Source organism: Lepisosteus oculatus, chromosome 14 (assembly GCF_040954835.1).
Source record: "Lepisosteus oculatus isolate fLepOcu1 chromosome 14, fLepOcu1.hap2, whole genome shotgun sequence".
In the NCBI taxonomy this organism is placed as follows: Eukaryota; Metazoa; Chordata; class Actinopteri; order Semionotiformes; family Lepisosteidae; genus Lepisosteus; species Lepisosteus oculatus.
The window spans coordinates 14,482,304-14,490,765 of NC_090709.1; the positions used below are offsets into that span (position 1 = coordinate 14,482,304).

The 8,462-nt window shown below is 47.2% G+C and overlaps 1 long non-coding RNA gene across 1 annotated transcript; it reads right to left on the bottom strand.

Moving 5' to 3' along the window:
- Positions 1-703: 703 nt before the first annotated feature.
- Positions 704-4,425, bottom strand: LOC138242888 (uncharacterized). The gene is made up of 3 exons (XR_011191761.1): positions 4,385-4,425; positions 985-1,080; positions 704-826 (listed from the first exon to the last, which is right to left on the bottom strand). It is a non-coding gene; the product is annotated as an uncharacterized lncRNA (long non-coding RNA).
- Positions 4,426-8,462: the final 4,037 nt, after the last annotated feature.

Here is an 8,462-nt window from a genome sequence, read left to right on the forward strand (position 1 = left end):
AGGAATAACAGAGCTATTCTGCTTCACTGAGACTGCAGCCCCTATTGTAACAGGACTGTTCTACTGTACTGGGACTGTCGCTCCTATTAAAACATTCCTGTTAAACTACATACAGCACAATATAACAATACAGTTACTGTCATAAAGATTTGTTAGACTAAAACATTAAAGATATTTCACCTAGAATTTGAATCATTGACTGGTAAGCTGCTCTGATAAATACAATCACTGAACAGAAAATCCATTAACAATATAAGAGAAATTAATGGGCTATCCAGAAAGACATCAGTGTTTTTCACCACTAACCTGTCATGGAAATCTTTATTGATTCCTTCTTGCAGACGTCCTCCAGTCGTTCTTTCAGTCCAGAGACAGCTCTCCTCACTGGTTCAGGAGAAAAGTGTGGACTGACAGGGATGCTGGGTGAGTGTCCAGCTCCAGGAGGGACACAGACAGACTGGAAATTCTGTAGCAGGGAAGAGAAAGAGGAGTTTCCAGTCAAACACAACACACATTCCTGGGGAGAAGCCAGAAGCAGCTCTGTGTGAGAAACACCCTTCTGTACTGCAGAGTCACAGAGCAGTGATGTTACCTGGAGGAAATGGATGTGATCCTCTGTGTGTGAGAGCTGGTTCAGCTCAGCATCTCTCCTCTTCAGCTCAGTGATCTCCTTCTCCAGTGGCTCTAGAAATCCTTCAGCCTGACTCACAGCAGCCCTCTCTTGAGCTCTGATCAGCTCTGTAACCTCAGAGCGTGTTCTCTCAATGGAGCGGATCAGCTCAGTAAAGATCCTGTCAGTGTCCTGTACCGCTGTGTGTGCAGAGCTCTGAGGGAGGAGACACACAATAGATTATTACACAGGAAAACTAACTCAACTACTACTCAAACTACATTTTGCTGTATGTTGTGTTTCCAAAGGGTACTGTCCAGTGTTCAGCTTTGGAAATGTGTGTCAGTGTGTCCACTTCTCTGGTCAATACCCACTCCGAGTGACTCCACAGCCTGTGTCAGCTCCTGAAGCTCCTTCTCTCTCTTCTGGAGTCTCTGCTGGGTTTGTGTCTGTGTCGCCCCCAGCTGATTCTGTGGAGAAACAGACATTTAGGGCATTTCTGCTGTAAGAGAATCACATCACAGAGACGCCCCTTAGAGTCACCCAGGACAATTGACACTCTGTATCCTTGATGTCTTATCCACACGAGCTGTGTTTCCTGGTCCTGTCTGACACACTCCTTTTTCGTGTCTAATCTACACCGGCAGCATGTGCAGCGCAGCAGAGCACGAGTCTCCACCTCCTGCTCGACTTTTACTCCTCGCACCTGGGTCTGCACATCTGTATGTGAAGTGAAAACACAGAAGTTATATCTGAAACACAATCTAGAGACTTCGCTTTTCATTCTTACAGCTCAATACTGTGTCATGACTGCTCTCTGTTCCTCACAACAAGGGATTTCAGCAGTGCTGATAAGCCCAGTGGCTGCAAGTTTCAGGATGGCCCCGGGGCCAAAAGTTATACCGTCCAGCTTTGAATTGTTTCTGCTTAAGGCTATTGAAAGGACAGCCCTAGATGTGACAAACCTGGAGGGGAGACTTGTGCATAGCGATAGCTAGAGGGAGGTGGACTGAATAGACTCTCAAGCATACGTGGGTCTGTTGATTCTGTCTGGCGTATACAGATCAAGGAATGAGGCCACCACCAGCTTATGGCATGCCGAGTCTGGTCAAGCCATATTTCAGGCTAATGTGTCAATCCTTTCATATTCTCTCAAGAGCCATTTGCTTTGACAAGCGGGACAAGCGCCTGCCACTCATCTACAGTCTCGGCCTGGAAGTCACTGTGGATGAGCACCTGGTCCCCCTGAGAGGTCGCTGTTGTCACGACCGCCAGTCATCAGTGATTGATCCACAAACCACAGACCAGTTCCAGCAGCAGACTAATCACAACAAGCGCCACCGCCACTGCACGTGTTAAAGCATCACCACCCGCTGTACCGTTCAGCACTCAGCTCTATTTAAACCCTCTAAACTGGCTACTCACTGCTCACTATTGACTTCTCTCCTAGGGGGCCCCTACCTCGCTCCTTTTCTGGAAACCTCTCTTGTACGACTACTTTCAGCTTTTTGAACTTACCTTTGCTCTTGACCATGAACTCGCCTGTCGATTCAGATTAGACACCTGTGTTGTTTCTGGATCTACTCTCTCTCGTCATCATAGGATTCTACTACTTCATCACTTGAACTCGTTACAGCTGTCCTTCCCAACAATACATGCCGAGTAAACCAGGCAAATATGGCATAAAGATCTGGGCTACCTCCCCAGCAGCTGCCCCCGACAAAAGAACAGACAGCTCTGTGTCCCAAGGGATGTAAAAACCAGCATCGTAAACCACAAAAACACGCCATCATTACCACCCGCTGCACTCATGTGCGTGAACACACACACACACAAACACACACAAATGGGACTGTTCATTTTATCTGAAAGGCTAGTTGAATTTGTGATGTTTGCAAAATAAAGTGTCATTTGAACACAATTTTTTACTCACTGTCTTTTCTTTGTAGATAAAATCATAAGGTCATTTTGACTGGAAACATAACAGAAGTAAATATGTGGCAACTTGCAAAATTTGAAATGGTTTCAAAACTAGTATCTTGGCTAAATACATACCAGTCTTTGATAATCATTCAACATGTTTGGAGGAGGAGGAGATAATAAACAACAGACAGAAGAACAGGAGACACATCAGAGACACAACCAGTGTGGATCACAGCTGAGTACATGAGCAGGACTCACCAGTGGAGAGATATAGCATTACAGTGTAGCGGCGAGGCTTATTAATAAGAAAGAATTAAGTGTTCTGAGCTTTCCCAAATGGTCCCATCTCTGTTCATCTCTGTGGTGCAGCCACAGAGAAACTATTCATGCAGGCTGATTTAAGGTTTCCTTTGATAAGGACAGCTCCCAAAGGGGGATGCACTTAGCTAAGCCTGGCTATCATGATCAATGGTCATCCATTGGCGCCTGTCTGTCTAGGGAGTGCCAGATGGACATCTGGACTGCATTCCTAAGAGTCAGGAGTAAGTGACTCATATCTCACCTTGATCAACCAATCAGGGACTGGTAGGGCCGAGTAACCCACGTGGGACTCTGATGCCCATGGAACTTTCAGCCAATCAATGAGCTGAAGTTCCTCCAGGTAAAAACAGGCAACACAGAGAGATTCTAAGATTCAGTAAGATTCAGGAGAGAATTCTTGGACTTTTCTAAAGGAAATTCAAAGGAGAATTCCAGGGCAGGACGGCCCAGGAGCAGAAGGCTCCCAAGGGCAGGACATTCTCGCAGCGCGCCTCCTGACCATCTTGAGACTCAACCCGGACAACCACGGAACGGCCAGTGTGTCCAAGTGCCAGAACTTTCCTTTGTTCTAAGAGTCTAGAGCGGAGGTTGCCAGAGAGTAACCAGAGGATCCACCCGAGGTTAGCATCAGCAGCAAGCCTCATGAACAGGTCAGAACTGTGGACAGCTGAATCACTATTCAGAACTAGCGCTTCATCAGGAACGAACCGGTCCTCTTCCTGACTTGCTGGGACCCACAGTCATCTTTTCTCCTATGCTTAAACTGTGCTAGTTAAAGCCAACACTAACTAGCTGGTCAGTGAGCATCAGCAGCGCACCGTCACAAGCCGCACAGCACAGCCTGGCACCGAGCCAGAGAGCGCGGATTGGACAGCAACAGCCTGCAACTGTTTCTTTGAGTCCGCAGGAGATCTGAATCCCCAGAGATTGGATGAGTATTCAACTTCACTGCATTACTGCTCGAGAATTCAATTGTTATCCCAACCAGTTGATATCAATTTAATTCCTAAGAGTTATGTACTTGTTTTGAGTATCTAATGTAGAAGTTATAACCAAGTTCATTTACGAAACGGTCTAAATGAATGATATACTGAACGTATGTCCTCTTGATATATGTAACACTTTGTAACTGACTGAATATATACCTTTTGTATTCTGATAACCCTCTCGATAAGAGCTGTTAGTTTTATATGCATATTCTATGTATTAATAAATGTATCCTCGTGTATTAGTACCTGTGTGTGTGCGTTGTTTGAACTATATCGCATGGTTGGATTCTAAAGCCATCAAAATAATCAATTTTGTGATTTACTGCTACAATTAATAATTGTCCCAGTAAATGCCCAAACCCTACAGAACTGGTGCCTTCAGAGAGCACACTACATTACATTTTGGCGTCCCTGGGCCGGCTATGGCAACGTTACAACAGAAACAGTAAATACAGTCCAGAGATCTGTTAGAGCCCGAGATATCCTAAATATCTATTTTACATCTTGCACTAGAAAATAAATACAGACTCAAAGTCCTCACCTGTTTCTCAGTCCTTACTGCTGCAGCTGAGACAGTATCATGGTGTTCATGTGTTCATCCATTACACAAGCATAACAAACGCACTTCTGGTCAGTACGGCAATAGAACTCCAGCAGTTTGTGATGAGTGCAGCAGATCTTCTCCTGCGGTTGCCCTGTGGCATCAGCCAGCTTGCGTCTCTTCAATGGAACAGCTTCATAGTGAGGCTGGAGGTGAGTCTGACAGTAAGAGGCCAGACACACCAGACAGAATTTCACAGCTCCCCTCTTTCTCCCAGTGCAGACGTCACACAGGACATCTCCAGGGCCAGCAGGACTGTGAGCAGGAGGAGGACCACTGAGTTCTTTCTCCTTCAGTTTCTCCACCACCTCAGCCAGGATGGTGTTTCTGTGAAGATCAGGTCTTGGGGTGAAGGTCTGTCTGCACTGGGGGCAGCTGTAGATCCCATCCTGATCCCAGCAGTTCTTAATACAGCCCATACAGTAACTGTGTCCACAGAGCAGAGTCACTGGATCCTTCAGCAAATCCAGACACACTGAGCAACTGAACTGGTCCTGAGAAACTGAAATATTGCCTTCTGCCATTTTTCTGACAAGTAAAAACTGCACAGAGAGGAGCAGTAGAGACAGAGCTGGAGTGAGGCTGTTTCAAGTGAAACGAAACTGATCTCTGAGTTTCACTTCCTGGATCTGCACAGAGCTGCGGGGCTGTGAGTGCTAGGGGGTGTCGTTGTTAGGGGTGTGATTACGATTATTAGGGGGAGTGGTTTAGAAACAGCTGTGATTTCTTTGGTGGTTGTTGTTTAAAAGAAGGAGGTGGAGTTGTAGGGGAGGTGACTTTTGGTGTCATTTTTGACTCATGCTGACAGAGAGACGTTTTTTTATGATTTTTTAAGATGTCAGTAGCTGCTCATGTACAGAGATTAATGTGAAGTCAATCCAGTGGTTTGTGTTCCCAATAATTAAAACAATAAAATACTAACTCACTCACACAGCATGAGAAGATCAGACCATGATGGGGACAGACAAGAGGAGGCCAGCTGGCCCATCCAGCTGTTTTAACTAACCCCTGATCTCTGTGTGAGATTGACAACACCCTGTGTGTCTGATTATTATTAGAAACTAATTTCACGAGGAATGACAGCAGCTGAAAGCTTGGGAGAAATTAGAATCGTTTATTGTGATGTGGAGATTTGGCGTAACCCGCTTGGCTGAGGGCCAACCTCCCGGCCGTTGGACGGGGAGGATAGGACCCCCATGCGACCAATGGGGTAGCTGCAAAGGTGGAGAGGGGGTGGAGGAGGGATGCAGAAAACGAACGAGGAAGAGGGTGACGTTTGATATTTATGGAGACCGGTTGCTTACGTCGGGATTAGTGAGAATTGCAGCAGCTGTGTCGAATGAGCGCGGCTGCCTTCATTCCTCCCGAACTTTCATTAAAAACTCCATTTCACGAGGAATGACAGCAGCTGAAAGCTTGGGAGAAATTAGAATCGTTTATTGTGATGTGGAGATTTGGCGTAACCCGCTTGGCTGAGGGCCAACCTCCCGGCCGTTGGACGGGGAGGATAGGACCCCCAAAAGAACCAAGCGGGACCCCCAGTCACCAGTGCAGAAAAACAAAAACAAAAGATTATTGGACCAATTCAGCTGAGGAGAGAAAGTGCCTGCTTGAGGATACCGGGGTTAGTTTTAATGTATGCATGGTAAGCCTCGGAGGATCAACGGCCGAGTTGCTTGATGAGATACTCGGGTATGCCTTGGCGAGCGGCGGAGGATGCGGCCCCTGATCTAAAGGAGTGCCCGGAGAATTGTTTAGGAGGGTATCATGATACGGCCCTTCTCATTTGCGAACAGAGGGGCAGTAGGCAAAGCTCCGGCAGAGGTGCGAAGATGTGCGTAATGGGATAGAGGCTCGTAAGGGCTTATGTAGGAACAGAGTTTGAAATAATAGATGAGAGTGGCAGATCTGAGTTGGTTGGTTTTGCTTTTCTTGAGATAGAAGGTCAGTGTCTCGGAAGATGAGATGGAGATGTTGGATAAGCAGGTTTGAGGAGAAGGATCGAAGGATGTGGAATTAGCGGTAATTTCGGAGCACCTTAGGAAGATAAAGAAGGCTAACAAGAATAAAGATTCAAGAGGGCGGTCGACCCAGGGTGAGTGGTAACCGGACGACGTTGATGCAGGATTCAAGGATGTCTGAGGTAAGTGGTGCGCGTAGGTTCGGAAGTGATTTTCAAGCCACTGAAAAGCCTTTAAGGAGAGTGATTCGAGGGTGGATAAGGGATGGACGGATCGTGCCGAAAAGGAGTGGATGCCGCACAGGTATACTTTGGTGGTGGATGCTCGTACCTTGAGTGAGTTTCTACGATAGCGAACGAAGGATGATGCGGTGAGAATGTCGAAAGAACAGAATTTTATGTTCGCAGAGAGGTGGAAGGATTGGAAGCCCTTTCAGGCAGTGCAGTAAGAATCGAGAGTTCAAGGGGCGATAGTTTGCTGGGCCGGCTGGAGATAGCGATGGAAAGGATAATTCGGAGGAACGTGAGTTCCGAATAGGGAGATACTGAGCACGGGTTCGGTCTTGCATCTGGTACCAAGTTCCTGAAGCGAGAGAGAGAGAGAGAGAGAGAGAGAGTCAGCTATCTCATTAAGGTGACCTGGAATGTGAGCAGCTACGCGAATGAATTGATGTGTGAGAGAAATCCATTTAAGGCGGCAGAGGAATTTCATGATGGATTGGGATGAAGACCTTCCTTTGTTGATTATATGAACTACTGCATGGATGGCCGAATGGATGAGGATGGTTTATGTTTCCAATTGTGGCCCCAAAGAGAAGCAGCAACGACAATTGGAAATATTTCTAACAAGGCTGATGACTGGTTGGCGAGAGGGATTGGAGAGAAATCAGGAGGCCAAGGGGCCGCAAACCATTGGCCTTTGTAATAGCCTCCGAAACCGACTGAGGGGGCTGCGTCTGTGAAAAGCTGGATATCTTCAGTGTCAGAGAGGAGGTCATCGTAGAAAAGAGATACGCCATTCGAGTTGGCCAAGAAAAGCTGCCAAAGCCTGGGCTCGGATTTGCAGTTGGCTGAAGGGCTTACGTGGTGGTAAAGAGAGGGCATGGAAGAGGCGAGGTCGAGAAGGTAGACCGTCCTTGAGGGATGATACGCATGGCGTAATTGAGGTGGCCGAGCGGAGAGAGAAGTTCCCTCTTTGTGCGAAATTTGGCAGAAGAATAGATAGAGATATACATCTGGATCCTGTCGATTTTGTCGCGAGGCAGGGAAGCGGAGAAATTGATGGAATTGAGGGTGATCCCGAGGAATTGGATTATATGAGAGGGGCCAGTTGTTTTGTCCATGGCAAGGGGTACCCCTAGTTTCCTAAAAACGGAAAGAAGTGTGGTGGAGGCTCTTGCAAGTGGGGTGTGAGGAAAGTCTATGGTAAGGAAATCGTTGAGAAGGTGGACGAGAAAAGGAAGCTTATAGTTATTCGAGGGGATCCAGCCGAGAGCTTCGGCTAAGGTACCGAAAATGTTTTTTTTTTTTTTTTTTTTTTTTGGGCTACTCCTACGTCCGAAGGTAAGGCGGACTGCAAAGAACTTGTTCTGCCAATGAACTCCGAAGAGGCGCCGGAGGTCTGGGTCAGGAGGCATAATTTTAACGGCACTGGAGATGTTGGCCTTAGCGAGCCAGGCGCCCAGACGAACCGCTATACCAATGGGATTGATGTGGTATGCGGGGAATGGGGAAGAGTCAAGTGGGCCAATCGTGAAACCATTCTCGACTTTGGATGCTAGCAAGGAATCAACGGACTGGGGATCGGCGGTGGCAGATTGCAAATTTTTTTTTTTGCAAAAGACAAAGGAAGAAGGAAGTGTGCACGGGCCTGGTGAAAATCTGAAGGAAAGGCCGTCGAGTAAGATGTGGGTGGAAGAGGGGTCGGGGTGATGGAGCAGGCCGAAAACAAGAGCGGGGATGTCAATTGGGGTAGACAGAAAAGCCAGTAGTCTTTTGGGAACGCTGAAGGTGGAGCGAGCATGGAAGAGGCCGGCAGGGGCAGGCAGAGCGAGCATG